The sequence below is a fragment of the Podarcis filfolensis genome, assembly GCF_964270895.1.
Source record: "Podarcis filfolensis genome assembly, chromosome: 16".
Taxonomy (NCBI): Eukaryota; Metazoa; Chordata; class Lepidosauria; order Squamata; family Lacertidae; genus Podarcis; species Podarcis filfolensis.
The window spans coordinates 6,601,655-6,617,756 of NC_139620.1; the positions used below are offsets into that span (position 1 = coordinate 6,601,655).

The 16,102-nt window shown below is 46.3% G+C and overlaps 2 long non-coding RNA genes across 3 annotated transcripts in view; both read left to right on the forward strand.

Moving 5' to 3' along the window:
* Window positions 1-16,102, forward strand: part of LOC310751943 — a 414,687-nt gene that overhangs the window by 263,710 nt on the left and 134,875 nt on the right. The window lies entirely within an intron of this gene.
* Window positions 3,521-6,093, forward strand: LOC310751949. The gene is made up of 2 exons (XR_014542712.1): window positions 3,521-3,627; window positions 5,432-6,093. It is a non-coding gene; the product is annotated as an uncharacterized lncRNA (long non-coding RNA).

A 16,102-nucleotide genomic window follows, 5' to 3' on the forward strand; every position in this document is an offset into this window, starting at 1 on the left:
CATTCAACCCAAGGTATGACTGTACATGACATTACAGTGGTATCTCAGGTTAAGTACTTAATTCGTTCCGGAGGTCCGTACTTAACCTGAAATTGTTCTTAACCTGAAGCACCACTTTAGCTAATGGGGCCTCCTGCTGCCGCTGCACCGCCAGAGTCCGATTTCTGTTCTTATCCTGAAGCAAAGTTTTTAACCTGAAGCACTATTTCTGGGTTAGCGGAGTCTGTAACCTGAAGCGTATGTAACCTGAGGTTCCACTGTAATTTGGCCAGGGAGAAAGATGTCTCTCAATACATTCTCTCAACACCATGTGTCATTTCACTCATTTCCCTTCTGCCCCCTCTCCTTTTATTCACTTTTAGTTTTTCTAAACTAAAAAGTAGCAAGCAATACAAATGTTCCCAGTAAAGGGAGTTGTTGCAGTCCTCTGATCATTTTGGTCGCCTGCTTTCTGCACTTTCCCCCAGTTCAAGAATCTCGTTTTTGAAATTATTATTTTTTATAATAATATTCTATCCATCTTTTTTCAAACAGAGCTGTACACAAATGAATACGTCGCTTTCTTCAAAGAAGGGGGGTAAATAAGTCATTGGTTGGAGACACTAATCCAAGTGTTAATTAAACTCTACAAATATGTTACAAGGACTCTTCCAGGAAATTAGGCCTTTATTTTGTGGTTTGCTAAAGTAAATCTATATAATATCTGTCCTGTCACCAGAAAGGCTGGTGGAAGTGTCAGCCTGGGAGTCCATAACATGAGCTGAGGCTGGCAGACATGTTCTTATTAAATTCCAGGTTGGCATTTGGTTCCTGGCATGAACATCCCAGAAGACGTCTGCTTTGATGGGCACTTTGATCTTGGAAAATGGCTCCAAAAAATGCCAAGCTTCTGAGGCAACAAATAACCTGTGTTTGTTTGTTTGATTTGTTGTTTCGGGAAACCCCAAAGAAGGGTAAAGGATTCTTAGCCAGATGCAGAGATGGCTGGATCATTCCCACTTCCCATCAGTTATAAAAGTGGGCCTTAAAAAGACCACTGGTGGACGGAAACCTGCCAAAAATGCCTATTTATAAATGGGGTTTAACAAACATTCTGGGCCTTAGAAGCTGCCTTTTACCTATTATTATTATTATTATTATTATTATTATTATTATTATTATTATTATTATTATTTATTGAATTCATATACCGGCCTATACCTAGAGGTCTCAGGGTGGTTCACAGAAAAGATCAACATAAAAACCACAATATATATATATAATCAAAATAAAAGCAACAACCTAGTAACAACTCCCTCCCAAAAAGAAACACATTTTAAAAGAGCAGAGGGTGTTAATCAAATCAACCAAAGGCCTGGTTTAAAAGGAACATTTTTGCCTGGTGCCTAAGGTGGATAATGAAGGCGCCAGGCGAACTTCCCTGGGGAGAGCATTCCACAGCCAGGGAGCCACTGCAGAGAAGGCCCTGTTCTTGTGTTGCCACACTCTAGACCTCTCGAGGAGGAGGCAAATGAAGAAGGGCCTCAGAAGATGATCTCAGGGTCCGGGTAGGTTCATACGGAAAGAGGCGGTCCTTGAGGTACTGCGGTCCTGAGCTGTTTAAGGCTTTATACATCAAAACCACTTTGAATTGGGCCCAGAAACGAATTGGTAGCCAGTGCAGTCAGACCAGGATCGGTGCAATATGCTCAAACCGTCTTGCTCCAGTGAGCAGCCTATTTGCTGAATTCTGCACCAGCTGAAGTTTCTGAACCATCTTCAGAGGCAGCCCAAGCATAATGCATTGCAGTAATCTAACCTTGAGGTTACCAGAGTACAGTGGTACCTTGGGTTACATATGCTTCAGGTTACAGACTCCGCTAACCCAGAAATAGTACCTCGGGTTAAGAACTTTGCTTCAGGATGAAAACAGAAATTGTGCTCTGGCAGCGCAGCGAGAGTGGGAGGCCCCATTAGCTAAAGTGGTGCTTCAGGTTAAGAACAGCTTCAGGTTAAGAACGGACCTCCGGAACGAATTAAGTATGTAACCAGAGGTACCACTGTATAGAAAACAGTAGTTAGGCTATCCCTGTAAAGATAGGGGCACAGCTGGGCCACCAGCTGAAGCTGATGGCCACCTGAGCCTTGAGCGACAGCCAAAGATCCAGGAGTAACCCCAAGCTACCAACCTATTCCTTCAGAAGCAGTAACCCCATCGTGAGCGGGCAATCTCCCACCCATCCAGTCTAGGGAACCACCCACTAACAGTGCCTCAGTGTTATCTGGATTGAGCTTCAGTTTGTTGGGTCTCATCCAGTCCATTACCGAGGCAAGACACTGGTCCAGCACTTCCACTCCCTCACCTGCATATGCAAAGGAGAAATAGAGCTGGGCACACTGCTGACAGCATACTCCAAACCTCCGGACAATCCCACCCAGTGGTTTCATGTAGATGTTAGACAACATGGGGGATAGGACTGAGCCCCACAGAACCCCACACTGAAGGTTCCACAGGGCTGAGAAGCACTCCCCAAGCAACACCCTCTGGGAACGGCGATCCAAGTAGGACTGGAACCACCATCTAAAGCCTGGGACAGAAAGTTTCATAGTCCTCTAGCGACCGTGGTGGCTCATTTACCAGAGGCAGGGGCATCTTACCCATAGAGGCTAGTGGTGCGGGGTGCCGGGGTGCCAAGTTCTGGAGGGTGCCAGGGAAGAGGCAGAGGCTGGATGCGGTGCCTCCCGGCATCAGCTCGCCATGCGCACCAGCCTCCGCCATGTTGCGCCTAAGCAGTGCCGCACCCAGAGTCTCCAACAGCTGTGGCCACCGTGGCATGAAGCTGCCAACTGAGCCGGGAGGTGCCACGTCCAGCCTCTACCTCATCCCCACTGGAGAAGCTGCCCTCCAGCCACTGCCCACCTCCTCCAGACCCACCGGCAGCACCCTCCTCCCTAAAAAACTCTGGGAAATGGGGGGGGGGCACCAGAGGGAGCAGTGTACCACGGCGCCGGATATGCTTAAGACAGCCCTGACCAGGGGTAATGTAATTCATGTTAGCTCTGGAAGTGTATCTTCGATTCTGACTAAACTACAGTAAGTCTCCTGATGTACGTTGTGTTCTAGGAGGCTTCTCCATACAAACCAGGAAGTGACCTATGTTGTTAATCCGTTGGCCAGTGTGAGACCTGGATGAAGGATTGATTATGTGTCTTTGGCCCAGGGCTCTTGGGTTATGACGATCAATGGCATGTATCAAGCGATGCCTCCACATGAGGCCTCTTTGCAAAGCTTCCCTTTTCGCCTTTGATGTAAAATGAAGTTGGTGGAACATTATCCCAGTGGGGGAGAAGGGAGATCAGCATGTTGGAATGTGCAGTGCAGTTATTGTGAGAATCCAGCAACAGCTTCATTAAAGACAATTTGCTCATACTCTTTATGGCTATTATTAAAGTAATTTGGTGTGTGATGCTGATGAGGCAATTTGTTGGCAGCTAATTAAGACTTTGGGCAGGAGGGGAAAGATCCTGTGTCCCAAAACCACAGACCTGTGAGGCTTAGAGTATATAAGCCCATGGCTTGGAGAGCTTTTCCATCAGTTCCACCAGAGCTTCAGACATCTCTCAGCTTCCTGTTGCTTGGAAAAGCAGGTAAGAGAGCTGACTCCAGAAGGGTTTGTAGGAACATAACTTGCCTTTTCAATGTATCTTTGCCTTCCTGTTTCATTTCCTCTGTGTGTTTTCTTTAAAATATGGATAGCATGGTGAATCTTAGAGCTGGTTCAAGCCACAGAATGTGCGTCCCTCAGAAAAGGGAAGGCAAATCTAAACATTAAGAGGTTTATTAGCTGTTGGCTGGATGCTTGGATGAGCTGCGGATGGGGACACAATGGCCACCCAGATGTTGTTGGACTGAAATTCCCAACAGCCCTGGTAAGCAGGGCTGAGGATAAGGGCTGATGGGAGCTGTAGTCTAGGAATTTCTGAACGACCACAACTTCCCCATCCCTGGTATAATGTCACCAGGCTGACGCTCCGGATCAGGCTCTTTCTCTACACATCCATCACTGCCAGTTGTCCAGTCTGGCTTTCCTTGGACTCCAGGGATATGTGTCTGCCACCATGCAAACAAGATACTGGATGAAATGGGCCTTTAGTCTCATCCAGCAGGGCTTCTTGTTCTTCTGCAAGCTGTGGGAATTGCCTGCTCTGCACCATAGCACTGCAACTAGGGACACAAAACCTGTGACTCTCTAGATGTCAGGGACTGGGGAGAGGAGGAATGGTGGAAACCGCCTCCCCAGCCTAACCCTTCCAGAGAAGAGGAAGACAGTTCAGACAGGGGTTTGAGGGAGGTCACAGCTCAGAGGGAGATGAGAGGAAAAGCTGGAAAATAATTGGGGGGGAGGAAGAGGAAGCACCGGGGGGAGGAGAGACAGCTGGTGGACACAGTGTATTTAGAAAGCATTACAGACCACCTTCCCCCCTTCTAGAACACGGTGAGCCTTGAAAGTAAGAGAGCAAAGAGCTCAAAGGCAGAGGGCACATAGCAGCAGATGTAGAAGTGAAGAATGAGGAAGTGGGAGAGACAGGGGAGAGGGTGAAGATTCACTTCGGACATCACCATTATCCAAGAGGCTGGGTTCCAAAGACTCTCTGTGAATATTGAATAATAAGTGGATGGTAAGAAACATTCATTGTCTTTGAACTTTCCTGGGCAACTGGCTGCGGGAGTTGCTGGCATCTGCCTGACACTAGATACGCATCCGCCTCCAAGTCTCACCAGTCATACCAGCACTATTCTGGTATGAACAGTGATCAGGGAAGATGGGGAGGAGTGGTTCACAACATCTGGAGGACTGCAGGATCTCCAAATTTGAATAAGAGGTACTTGGATATTTGTACATAGGAAGGTCCCCACCCCTGCTTTAAATGTAAAGGGACCCCCAACCGTTAGGTCCAGTCACGGATGACTCTGGGGTTGCGGTGCTCATCTCGCTTTACTGGCCGAGGGAGCCGGCGTACAGCTTCCGGGTCATGTGGTCAGCCTGACTAAGCTGCTTCTGGCGAACCAGAGCAGCGCACGGAAACACTATTTACCTTCCCGCCGGAGTGGTACCTATTTATCTACTTGCACTTTGACATGCTTTCGAACTGCTAGGTGGGCTGGAGCAGGGACCGAGCAACAGGAGTTCACCCCATCACGGGGATTTGAACCACCGATCTTCTGAACGGCATACCCTAGGCTCAGTGGTTTGGACCACAGCGCCACCTGCATCCCAGATATGCTTTAAGGCACAATAAAATGTAAATCTTCTTTTAGTATTATGAGTACACATTGTGATAAAATTTAAACAGATTTCTTGCATTGTAAAGGTGAGGCTAAATATCTCCCATTGGCCCCAGAACACTAAAACACATGTCTATCTTTCTACTCCCTCCTGTGTCCTTTCAGACTCATCTCCATCACTCAGCCATGGCAAACTGTGGACCATCCTGTGCTGTCCCATCTTGCGCTTCCACCCCAGTCGTCGGTTTTGGATCAGCAGGTCTTGGAGGCCTTGGAGGCCTTGGTGGCCTTGGCCTTGGCGACACCTACGGCTATGGCTCCGGCGCCCTGGTGGGATCCGGCATCCCTTCTGCTAGTCTTGGTATTCTTTCTGGTGTCGCCCCTTCATGCATCAACCAGATCCCACCAGCAGAGGTCGTCATCCAGCCACCTGCCGTCATCGTGACCATCCCAGGACCCATCCTCTCTGCTAGCTGTGAGCCAGTGGCCGTAGGAGGAAACGCTCCATGCTCCCCTGGTGGTTTGGGCAGTGGGTTCCTAGGAGCTGGTTCTCTTGGAGCCGGTGCTCTTGGAGCTGGTGGTCTTAGAGGATCTCGTTTTGGACTTGGGAGTCGCTATGGATTCGTTGGAGACAGAGGAAGCATCTGTTACAACCCCTGCTAAGTTAACATGGAAGGTTTATTAGGGGAAAGAATATCGACTGCAAAACGTTCAAGCCTGGGTTTAAGATATGCTGAGCATCCTCAATTCCTGATGAAGCCATTGGGCAATGGGGGCACCAAGCAAGCCTGAAAATCAGACCCACAACTATCTTTCATGCATCCATTTCTCATCTTAACATAATCCCCCTCTATCCCACTGTTTATGTGCTTTCCCCTCCCCTGGCTTTTATTTATTATCTGTACAGCTCTTCTGCACTCCTCCAGCAGACTAAAGAGCAAAAAAACAACAACTATGGACTTGTCCCCTGGAATTAATGCCCAGTCAGTTTGGTACATCTGTGAAAATGGCAGAGGTGGGGAAAGTTTTATAAATTCCACAAATAGAACTTATCTCATTCTGGGACAAGATTTGCAATACAGAGACAATTTATGTATATTTCTTCAGATTTGTCCTTTTCAAAAAATAACCAACCTCTTGAGAATTTGTTCAATTATTTATCTCTCCCCCACCCCCTCCCCCGGATTCCTAATAAAACTTACCTGCATCATAGCTCTGGTTTCCTGTTCTACTTTAGCATTTAGACTCTTTTCTTCCTTAAAGATGGATTACTGTGAAGAGAATCATCTGATGATTGGATTCCAATCAAGGCCTTCCATCTCTGGAGCATTCTTTGCAGGACTGGGGCACATTTTCAGGGAGTTTCTAGAATCCTTACATGACACGGCATAGGTGGGGTACATTACAGAGGGGGTCTCCAACATTTCTCAGAGCAATGGCACCCTCAAGGACTTTCCTGGCTCCAATGTAGCTTCTAATGGTCCCATTCACTGCTTCCTAGATGGTCAGGGCAGTTCTATTTGCTTCCCAGAAAAGAGCCCAGTGCTTGAGGAGGGAGTTGGAAGACTTGACACACTCTTTCCTTTGGAATTTAATCAATAAAGTTGGTTGATCTTTGGTTCAGAGTAGACTTAATCATGGGAAGTTGGATCGACGCAGTCCCCTCCATTACCTGTTCAGTCTCAATCACACTTCACTAGCATCACTTAAAAAGAATATAAAAACACACACATAGAGATTCCATTGATAAAGAAAGCAAAAGTGATTTACAGTGGCTCAGTGTAGGGGGAAGTATGGTGTGGGAGAAGCCACAGGCTGTGTAGGTTACTGCCTGTGCCATGTGCCAGCCCTTCCTCCAACCTGGGGAACTGTGGTTGTCCTATCAGCCAGCCCTTGGGTCTGAAGCTGCTGCTGCTAAATACCAGCTCAGCTCCCGGTAAGACCACCCTTATCTATGGCTGGATTGTGGATGAGAAAGCCAATCTGGACTGTTTCACTAAGACCTGGGTGAACCGGGTGCATCTGGTCTCAGCCAGTTGTGCCCACGTGGGTATTTGGCGTAGTATCATGGTAGACTTGGTGCTCAAGGAGGGGGAGTTGCTGCTGTGGTCTATAGAGATTTTCTCCCTCCCTTCCTCTCTCCCTCCCAGCTCTCTGTTCAATTTGGGTAGTATCTAGAGCATGTGTCTTTAGCATTGGGCAATCAAGACAGATTATGGATTCTGCTGATTTACTGCCCACCTCACCAACTAGCAGTCTCCCTGCCTGAGCTGATGGAGCTGGTTTTGGAGGCAGTGTTGAGGAGGCCTAGACTGCTGGTTCTGGGGGACTTCAACAACCATGCCTAGGTTGGCATGGCTCAGGACTTCAGGCTGACATGACAACCATGGTTTTGCCCCAACATGTCACTGACCCAATGCATCTGGACCCTGTTTTCTCAACTGGGTAGGAAGATAAAAGAGAGAGAGAGAAAGGAAACATGCCCCTGTTAGTACTTCTCGACCTCTCAGCAGCTTTCAAGACCACTGACCATGGCAATCTTCTGGAGTGACTCTCTGAACTAGGGGTGGGTGACACCACTTTGCGCTGGTTCCAGGCCTACTTGGATGGTTGTTCCCAGAGGGTGTTGCTTGGGGAGTGCTTCTCAGCCTCATGGAACCTTCAATTTGGGGTTCTGCAAGGCTCAATTCTATCCCCCCACATTGTTTAACATCTACATGAAAGTGCTGGGTGGGTTTATCCAGAGGTTTGGAGTACCGCAGTGTGCTGATGACACTCAGCTCTATTTCTCCTTTACACCTGCAGGTGAGGCAGTGGAAGTGCTGGACCAGTGTCTTCCTTCAGTAATAGACTGGATGAGACCCAACAAACTGAAGCTCAATCCAGATAAGACTGAGGCACTGTTAGTGGGTGGTTCCCTAGACCAGATGGGTGGGAGATCGCCTGCTCTTGATGGAGTTATACTTCCTCTGAAGGAGCAGGTTCATTGCTTGGGGTTACTCCTGGATCCTTTGCTGTTGCTCGAGGCTCAGGTGGCCTCAGTGGCCCAGAGTGCCTTCCATCAGCTTCGGCTGGTGGTCCAGCTACGCCCCTATCTGGATAGGGATAGCCTAACTACTGTTGTCTATGCTCTGGTAACCTCAAGGTTAGATTACTGCAATGTGTTATACATAGGGTTGCCTCTGAAGACACTTCGGAAACTTCAGCTGGTGCAGAATTCAGTGGCCAGGTAGCTCACCGGAGCAAGGCAGATTGAGCATATTACACTGATCCTGCATTGGCTACTAATTAGTTTCCCGGCCCAATTCAAAGTGCTGGTTTTGACCTATAAAGCCTTAAATGGCTCAGGACCGCAATACCCCAAGGACCACCTCTTTCTATATGAACCTACGTGGACCCTAAGATCATCTTCTGAGGCCCTTCTTCATGTGCCTCCTCCTCGAGAGGCCGGAGGGTGGCAACAGGAGAACGGGGCCTTCTCTGTATGTCCTTTCGTCCCAGCTGTCTTCTCAGCATATGTTCCCAAATGGATTCAAACCATGAAACCTCCTGAAAATAAAAGGTATTCATATGAAGCTAATGGATTACAGGCCATCTACACCAGCAAAGTTTTTCTCCGGTGGTTCTGGTCAGGAGATGTGGAATACCAGGAGCTCAGAAGGAGAGACCTATTCACCAGCAGCAGTGCCAATTCACAAAGCAGTCGGCTCTGCTGACAACCTTTATAAACTGTCCCTGCAACCCCTCAGTGCAGATGTTTTCCTGCGACAACAACAGACATCACCAACTTCTGCTGTCTCTCCATCTCTACTCCCTGCCTCATTGGCCTTTGTGCCCCAAAGCACTTACAGCAGTACTATGAACAATTGCAATGAACTGAAACATGAGGTGCTCAGTAGTGCCAAACATAAGGTGGCAAAGACAGCCTCTCTCCCACACAGAAATGGAAACTCCCACACAGAAAGATGCTGTTGCAACAGCTGGCTATGACAAGTGCCCAGGTGGCAGAGGCCAAGCAAAGCTGTCACCAGTTAAAACCAAATCTTCTGGCTGTATGAATGTTTCATACACAACAGTGGACAGTGATGGTTCTAAGAGTTCTGGTTTGTGGAGTCATATAAGCAGTGCTTTTTTTTAGGGGAAATGGTGGCGGGCAGGTGCACTGCCTTGCCCCCACAACATTGGGTGCCCGAGGCATGCCAAAATCACCCTGGCATGCATACATGACGTCCGTATGCCCTGTGGCATGCTGACTTCACTTGGAAGAAAAAGCTCAGATCCTTCGCCTAATGTACATTGCTTCTCTGAATACTGAAATAAAGAAGAAAAGGACTATTGTCCAGATCAAAATCACAGTAAATTCTGCAATATGTCTGAAAAAAACTTGCAAGCTGTTTTCTGCCATTCCTACCCAGTCCCCTTCATTGTTACCCTGTAGTCATACATGAATTACTTTAAAGACTGACTTGAGATTATCATAGTTTGAAATTGCTTACGAGCATGGAAACGTTTGGAAGCAGTTAAACGAAAATCATATAAGACCACAGTCTTGTGTACTTTTTACCATCTGCTGTTTATGTTTTTTAAACACTTGGCAAGATCCAAAACACAGTAATTTTTAACTAACGTGATTGGTTTTACAATTCCATGCCAGTATTATGTTCTCAAACATAATTTTTAAGAGAAGGTGCTAAAAATGCAGAGTATTCCACCCACCATCATAAGGCTCTTTGTTAAAGTCTTTACAAATGTAAAGACCTTAGGAGCAAAAGCAACCATTGAGCTGAGTTCATTCCTCAACAGTGGACCTCTGGGGGAATATCTAATAGGACACCGTTATATCTGTAAGCCTTTGCCCTGCCTCGTTTTGAACTCCAAGGCCAAACTTGCCAGTTGTTCCTTTTATCTCTTGACTCCCTACTTTAGCATTCCAATCCCCTATAATGAGAAGAACATCCTTCTTTGGTGTCATTTCTAGAAGGTATTGCAAGTCTTCATAGAATGTTGGGAAAGATGGAGGGCACAAGGAGAAGGGGACGACAGGGGACGAGATTGTTGGACAGTGTCCTGGAAGCTACCAGCATGAGTTTGACCAAATTGCAGGAGGCAGTGGAAGACAGGAGTGCTTGGCGTGCTCTGGTCCATGGGGTCACGAAGAGTCGGACACGACTAAATGACTAAACAACAACAAATATCTGTAAGACAGCCTAGATGAGCCATTAGCCAGAATGGGGTTCTTCTCACATTAAGCAATAATTTAATATATTAGATAGATTTACAGGTGTGCATAGCTCTAGCAAACTATGTCCAAAGTAGTGAAATGCTACAGACTCACACTGAGGTTCTATACGACTAAATAGCATGTGTTTTCTGGAAAGGTATAATAGAAGTTTAGTTGAGTGATGCTGTGGAAAAGAGTGCTGGGGAGGACTGGTACAATGTTATGCCAATCTAGAAAGACAATATCTACGCTCCAAAAAGACTCATATATGGGCCCATATATTGTCTCTACTAATTTCTTATGCCTAATGTTGCTTTTTATGCTCCCGCTACCCCAGGCAGCAGCTGGTGGTTCTACAGCAGCAGTCCAGCTGACCATTCATGGGTCATACCCAACTAATTTAAACTCAGAGTACACCCATTTAAAGTTCTGACCATAAAACTGCCATACGCCATCATTCTCATGGGCTTGAATAATATTGGAGTCAACTCTAGGGGAGGTGTTCATGTATCATGTGCTTCTGACCATTCTATCAGCAAAAACACTTCTACTTGCTCCCTGCAATGATTCCACACTCTCCACCAACCTCCACATGGTATTATGGGGGTTCTCCTGACCCTCCAGAGAAGATATGAAGTACGTGCAGTTATGAGTGGGCACAGGAGAGGGAGAAAGGCCTGTTGCACTAGTGGGAGTCCCAGTGCTGATTTCTGCTGGAATGCTGGGTTGTTTGAATACAGTTCTAGGATCTTAGAAGAAAACCAAAAAGCCAGTGCTATGATGCAGTGTAAATTTTATTAGGAATGAAGAAGACAGCATTTCAGTGAACAACAAGCAGGTTTGAACAAGGCAAAATGCAAAAAGCTCATGCGATTGAACAGCTTATTTGCTTCTGAGAGAGGCGATGTATTTAAAGAACATAATTGCTCCACTCCTTTACAGGAGGTCCCCAGTTACCCAGAAGATCCGGTGCAAATGAGTGTGCTAATTTCATCAACAGAGAGAATAATTCCTGTGCTCTTTACTCTGCTATAGGAACATGTGCCTTGAAGAGCCATAGGCAATAAATAAATACACATCAGAGAGGAACATAAATAGTGGGACACAGTGGAGGAAATTTAGATAGAAAGAGATGCATGAAAGATCTAGCTGGGCCTGATTCACAGGGATTCTGAGCATTCCCCCAGCTCCTATTGGGACTGACTCGGATTAGGGTGCTCATCATAGCTAAACTCAGGTGTAGCTATTCTGCTGTTTATCTGGGTCTTCTTCTCGCTAGCTGATAGTCCATGTTAACTTAGCAGGGGTTGTAACAGATGCTTCCTCTGTCTCCAACGAATCCATAGCGACTCCCAAGTCCAAAACGAGATCCTCTAAGACCACCAGCTCCAAGAGCACCGGCTCCAAGAGAACCGGCTCCGAGGAACCCACTGCCCAAACCACCAGGGGAGCATGGAGCATTTCCTCCTACGGCCACTGGCTCACAGCTGGCAGAGAGGATGGGTCCTGGGATGGTCACAACGGAGGCGGGTGGCTGGATCACAACCTCTGCTGGTGGGATCTGGTTGATGCATGAAGGGGCGACACCAGAAAGAATACCAAGACTAGCAGAAGGGATGCCGGATCCCACCAGGGCGCCGGAGCCATAGCCGTACGTGTCGCCAAGGCCAAGGCCACCAAGGCCACCAAGGCCTCCAAGGCCTCCAAGACCTGCTGATCCAAAACCGACGACTGGGGTGGAAGCGCAAGATGGGACAGCACAGGATGGTCCACAGTTTGCCATGGCTGAGTGATGGAGATGAGTCTGCAAGGGCATAAAAGGGAGCAGAAGCAAAATTGTAGACACGAAGTGCTGCAATGTTCAGGAGTTTTGGGAGATATGTAGCCCCACCACCATCACAATACAGAAAATCTGTTTAAATGTCATCAGAATGTGCATTTATAATCCTAAAAGAAGAAACACATCAGTACTTTATTAAAAGCAGAGATGACAACCCTTTGATGTAGAGAGGTGAGAGTTCCTATAAGTAATGTATGGAGAAGATGTGGTCCTTCAGATATTGCTGGCCCATCTAGTCCTTCACCCTGCCATCACGTTGGCCAGCCATATGACTCTGGAAAACTCTCAAGTAGGACCTGAATGCAACAGCAAACTCTCTTCCTGAAGTTTTGTGCTACTCCAGTGTTATTCAGAAGCACCACTGCCTTTGGCACATGGAACATAACCAAAGAACACAGCCAACATGACTTGACTCATTGGTTGCATTGCTGAGCTGCTTTACATTCTACCCAAATCTTAGCTCCTGTAATTCAAGGTGGTCAAAGCTACCAAGATGACCTGGACCAAGTGAAGCTTACCTGTTCCTTTGAGGAATGAAAAGGCAAGAGAAGCTGATCAGTGAAGCTGTTGGAGGACTCTGGGCAGGTGAGGGCCTTTTATACTGTGTCTGTGGCATCCCTGCTCAATGACATCTCTTTGCTCTCAAGATCCGCCCTCAAAATCTGCTGGTTTCATCATGTGCAAAATTACTTTAATAATCCCAGTGGTGTCAGGGCCAAGGACTCTGCTGTCCTCAGCTTATTACAATAAATTACTCAGATCGTCTTTTCAAGTTCTCTCTGTCTTCTCTCTGGGAATTTTCATTAATATTTTAGCACCATGCCTAGTGACTTGATGTCTCACACTGACGACTGTTGGTCTTAGTGGGACTTATTTGTGAGAAAACATGCATAGGATTTTGAGCTGTTGATTTTGTGTTGTTTTTTAAAGAATTTTTATTGAAACTTTTCCACATAATACAACAAAAAAACAAGCTAATCTGAATAAAATGAAAGAAAGAAAGGAATTGAAACTAAAACTCCCATCATTCCCAATAATTGGTAGTACCAGCTAGGGCTGATAGGAGTTAGAGTACAACAACATCAGGTGAGTCCCATAGATTCCTTGCCCCTGTTTCAACTTTGTGGCTTAGGGCCCTCGTATTTATGGGACTGCCTCTCCTGATATGCCTTGCAGAGGACCTTGAGGTCCATGAATAATCATAGTTTTGAGGTCCTGGGCCCTAAGGAAGTCAGACTACCCTCCATCAGGGCCAGGGCCTTTTCAGTGATGGCTCCAACCTGGTGGAATGCCCCGTCCCATGGGACTAGGGCCCTTCAGGATTTAACCTCCTTCCTTTGGGCCTGTAAGACAGAGCTATTCCACCTGGCCTTTAATTTGAATTAGCCTGATCTTTTTTCCCCCTTCTCTTCCCTCCCTCTCCCCCTCCCCTTTTATAAAGATTACCCACTCTGAGATCCCACAGCTAATTCTCCCCTGGCCTCCTTGCTGACCCAAGTAGGACTAATTCAGCCAACTAGCCCTGGTGACTATCTAATGCTTAGATTCACAGTGCCCACCTACTGTCTACTTCCACAGTCAACTCACAGTCAACCTTCACTCAAGCACCCACAGTCGACCATCCACAGACATCTACAGTTAACCCACCCACACTCAGCATCCAATGACATCTGGGGGGCCACTGGTCACCCTCTCACACACATTTGGGCCTCATTTTGTATAGATCAGATCTAATATAAACCTACTGGCTGCTGTTTCTGTAGCACCACATATAAGAATACAATAAGAGCCCTATTGATCAAACACAAAGTCTGACTAATTTTGGACATCAAGATCCTTCTATGAATCTTCTGAGTAGGGCAAAGAAGCAATAATTCTCCAGAATAATCTATATAGCTCCTCCATTTTCAAGAGCAGTGTACTAGATATTCCCAGTAAAAAACAAAGAAGTCTTTACTAGGAATAGCTCATACACTGTTCTTGAAAATGGAGGAGCTATATCCATTATTCAGGAGAATTGTAATGTACTAGTGTGTGAGACCTCAAGCTAGCATTGTAATTTAAGATTCAGGGCATTTTTAGACTAGACGGATCAGACCCAAGTTTGTTGAATGTCATGCAACTCTGTCCATCAACCAATGTCCACCTGTTGGGTAATCTGGGACTGGAGCCCTGTAGGTCCCTTAAGGCACATTTCAGTCTCGCCCTCTCAACCACTCTCTGTCTCAAAGGTGGTTGAGCATCTGTCTTGTATTCATGAGGTCCCAATTCCTGGCACCTCCAAGTAGGGCTGGGAAAGGTTTCCTGTCTGAAGACTTGGAGAGGCACTGCCAGTCAGTGTAAACAACACTGAACTGGATGGACCAATGGCCTGACTCAGCACAATGCAGCTTCCTATATTCCTATTTCAATCAACCTTTACTTAATTCAAAGCTGCACTTTTCAGGGTGGTTTAACAATCAATCCCTCTTCAGATCTGTAGGAGAGACAGAATGGAGTGTTTTCCCTCAGGGTGTGAGGCTGAGAAAGACGGGAGCTGTTCCAAGTGGGAGCTGGGAAGACATGGATCTCTGAATTGAAGATTAAGACAGAAGGTTGATAAAATATAAAATTCTGTGTTTGTGTAGGTGTGTTTCTTTTTGTTCTCCTCCCTCTTTTTCTTTTTCTTATTTTGCTCTCTTTAGATATTACCTTTGTTTGGTTTTTATCGTATTATAAGTTGAAAACATTTAACAAAATTGATATATATTTTTTAAAAAAATCCTCTCCTCATGGAACATAGGTCATTTGAGCTCTGGAAGTGGAATAGGGGATCTCCTAGCAACTCTTAGCGCCCCTGGGAAACTACAGCTCCCAGAATTCTTTGGGGGGAGCAATGACTATGTGGTATCATAGTGTTGCGAGTGTGGTTGGGAAGAAAAGCTCCTCTCTATCCACTCTGTCATCACTCCACAAAATTATTTCATTCACTGTTACTTGTTCTAAACCAGGCACAGGCAAACTCAGCCCTACAGATGTTTTGGGACTGCAACTCCCATCATCCCTGACCACTGGTCCTGTTAGCTAGGGATGTTGGGAGTTGTAGTCCCAAAACATCTGGAGGGCCGAGTTTGCCTATGCCTGAGCAATAGTATGAGTTAGGGATGGATGGCATGGCATGGATGGATGGTCTTTTCCAGAGAATTATGCTTGGTTAGTGCTGTTCAGCCCTGTGGAGCCTTCGATATGGGGTTCCTGAGGGTTCAGTCTTATTGCTTATGCTGTCTAACATCTACATGAAACTGCTGAGTGGAGTTGTATACAGTTTTATACGAAAAAGTAGCAAGCAGGTAACTAACAGCATTAAGAAAGTTCTTCTAGTCCCCTGAACATTTTGCTTGCCCCCTTTTCCCCAGCTCAACAATATACTTTTTGAGATACTCAAAAAAGAATTGGAAATATATCTCTTCCTTTAGGAGAGAGTTTCTCAAAAGGGACTTTTGTGGGAAAAGGCTACTGGACTAGATGAGCCATGTTGTTATGGGAAGCTGGGCTGAAGTGTTCATTAAACTCCACAAATTTGCTACATGGACACTTTTGAGAGATTAGGCCTTTATTGTGTAATATGTAATATCCGACCTGTCACTAGAAAAGATGGTGGAGTGTTGGGACTCCATAACAGGAGCTTCGGCTTGCAGCCATGTCCTTATTAAATCTCAGCCTGGCATGAACAGCCTATGAGAGAAGTTTGCTTTGATGGGCACTTTGATCTTGGAAAATGGCTCCGAAAAAATGC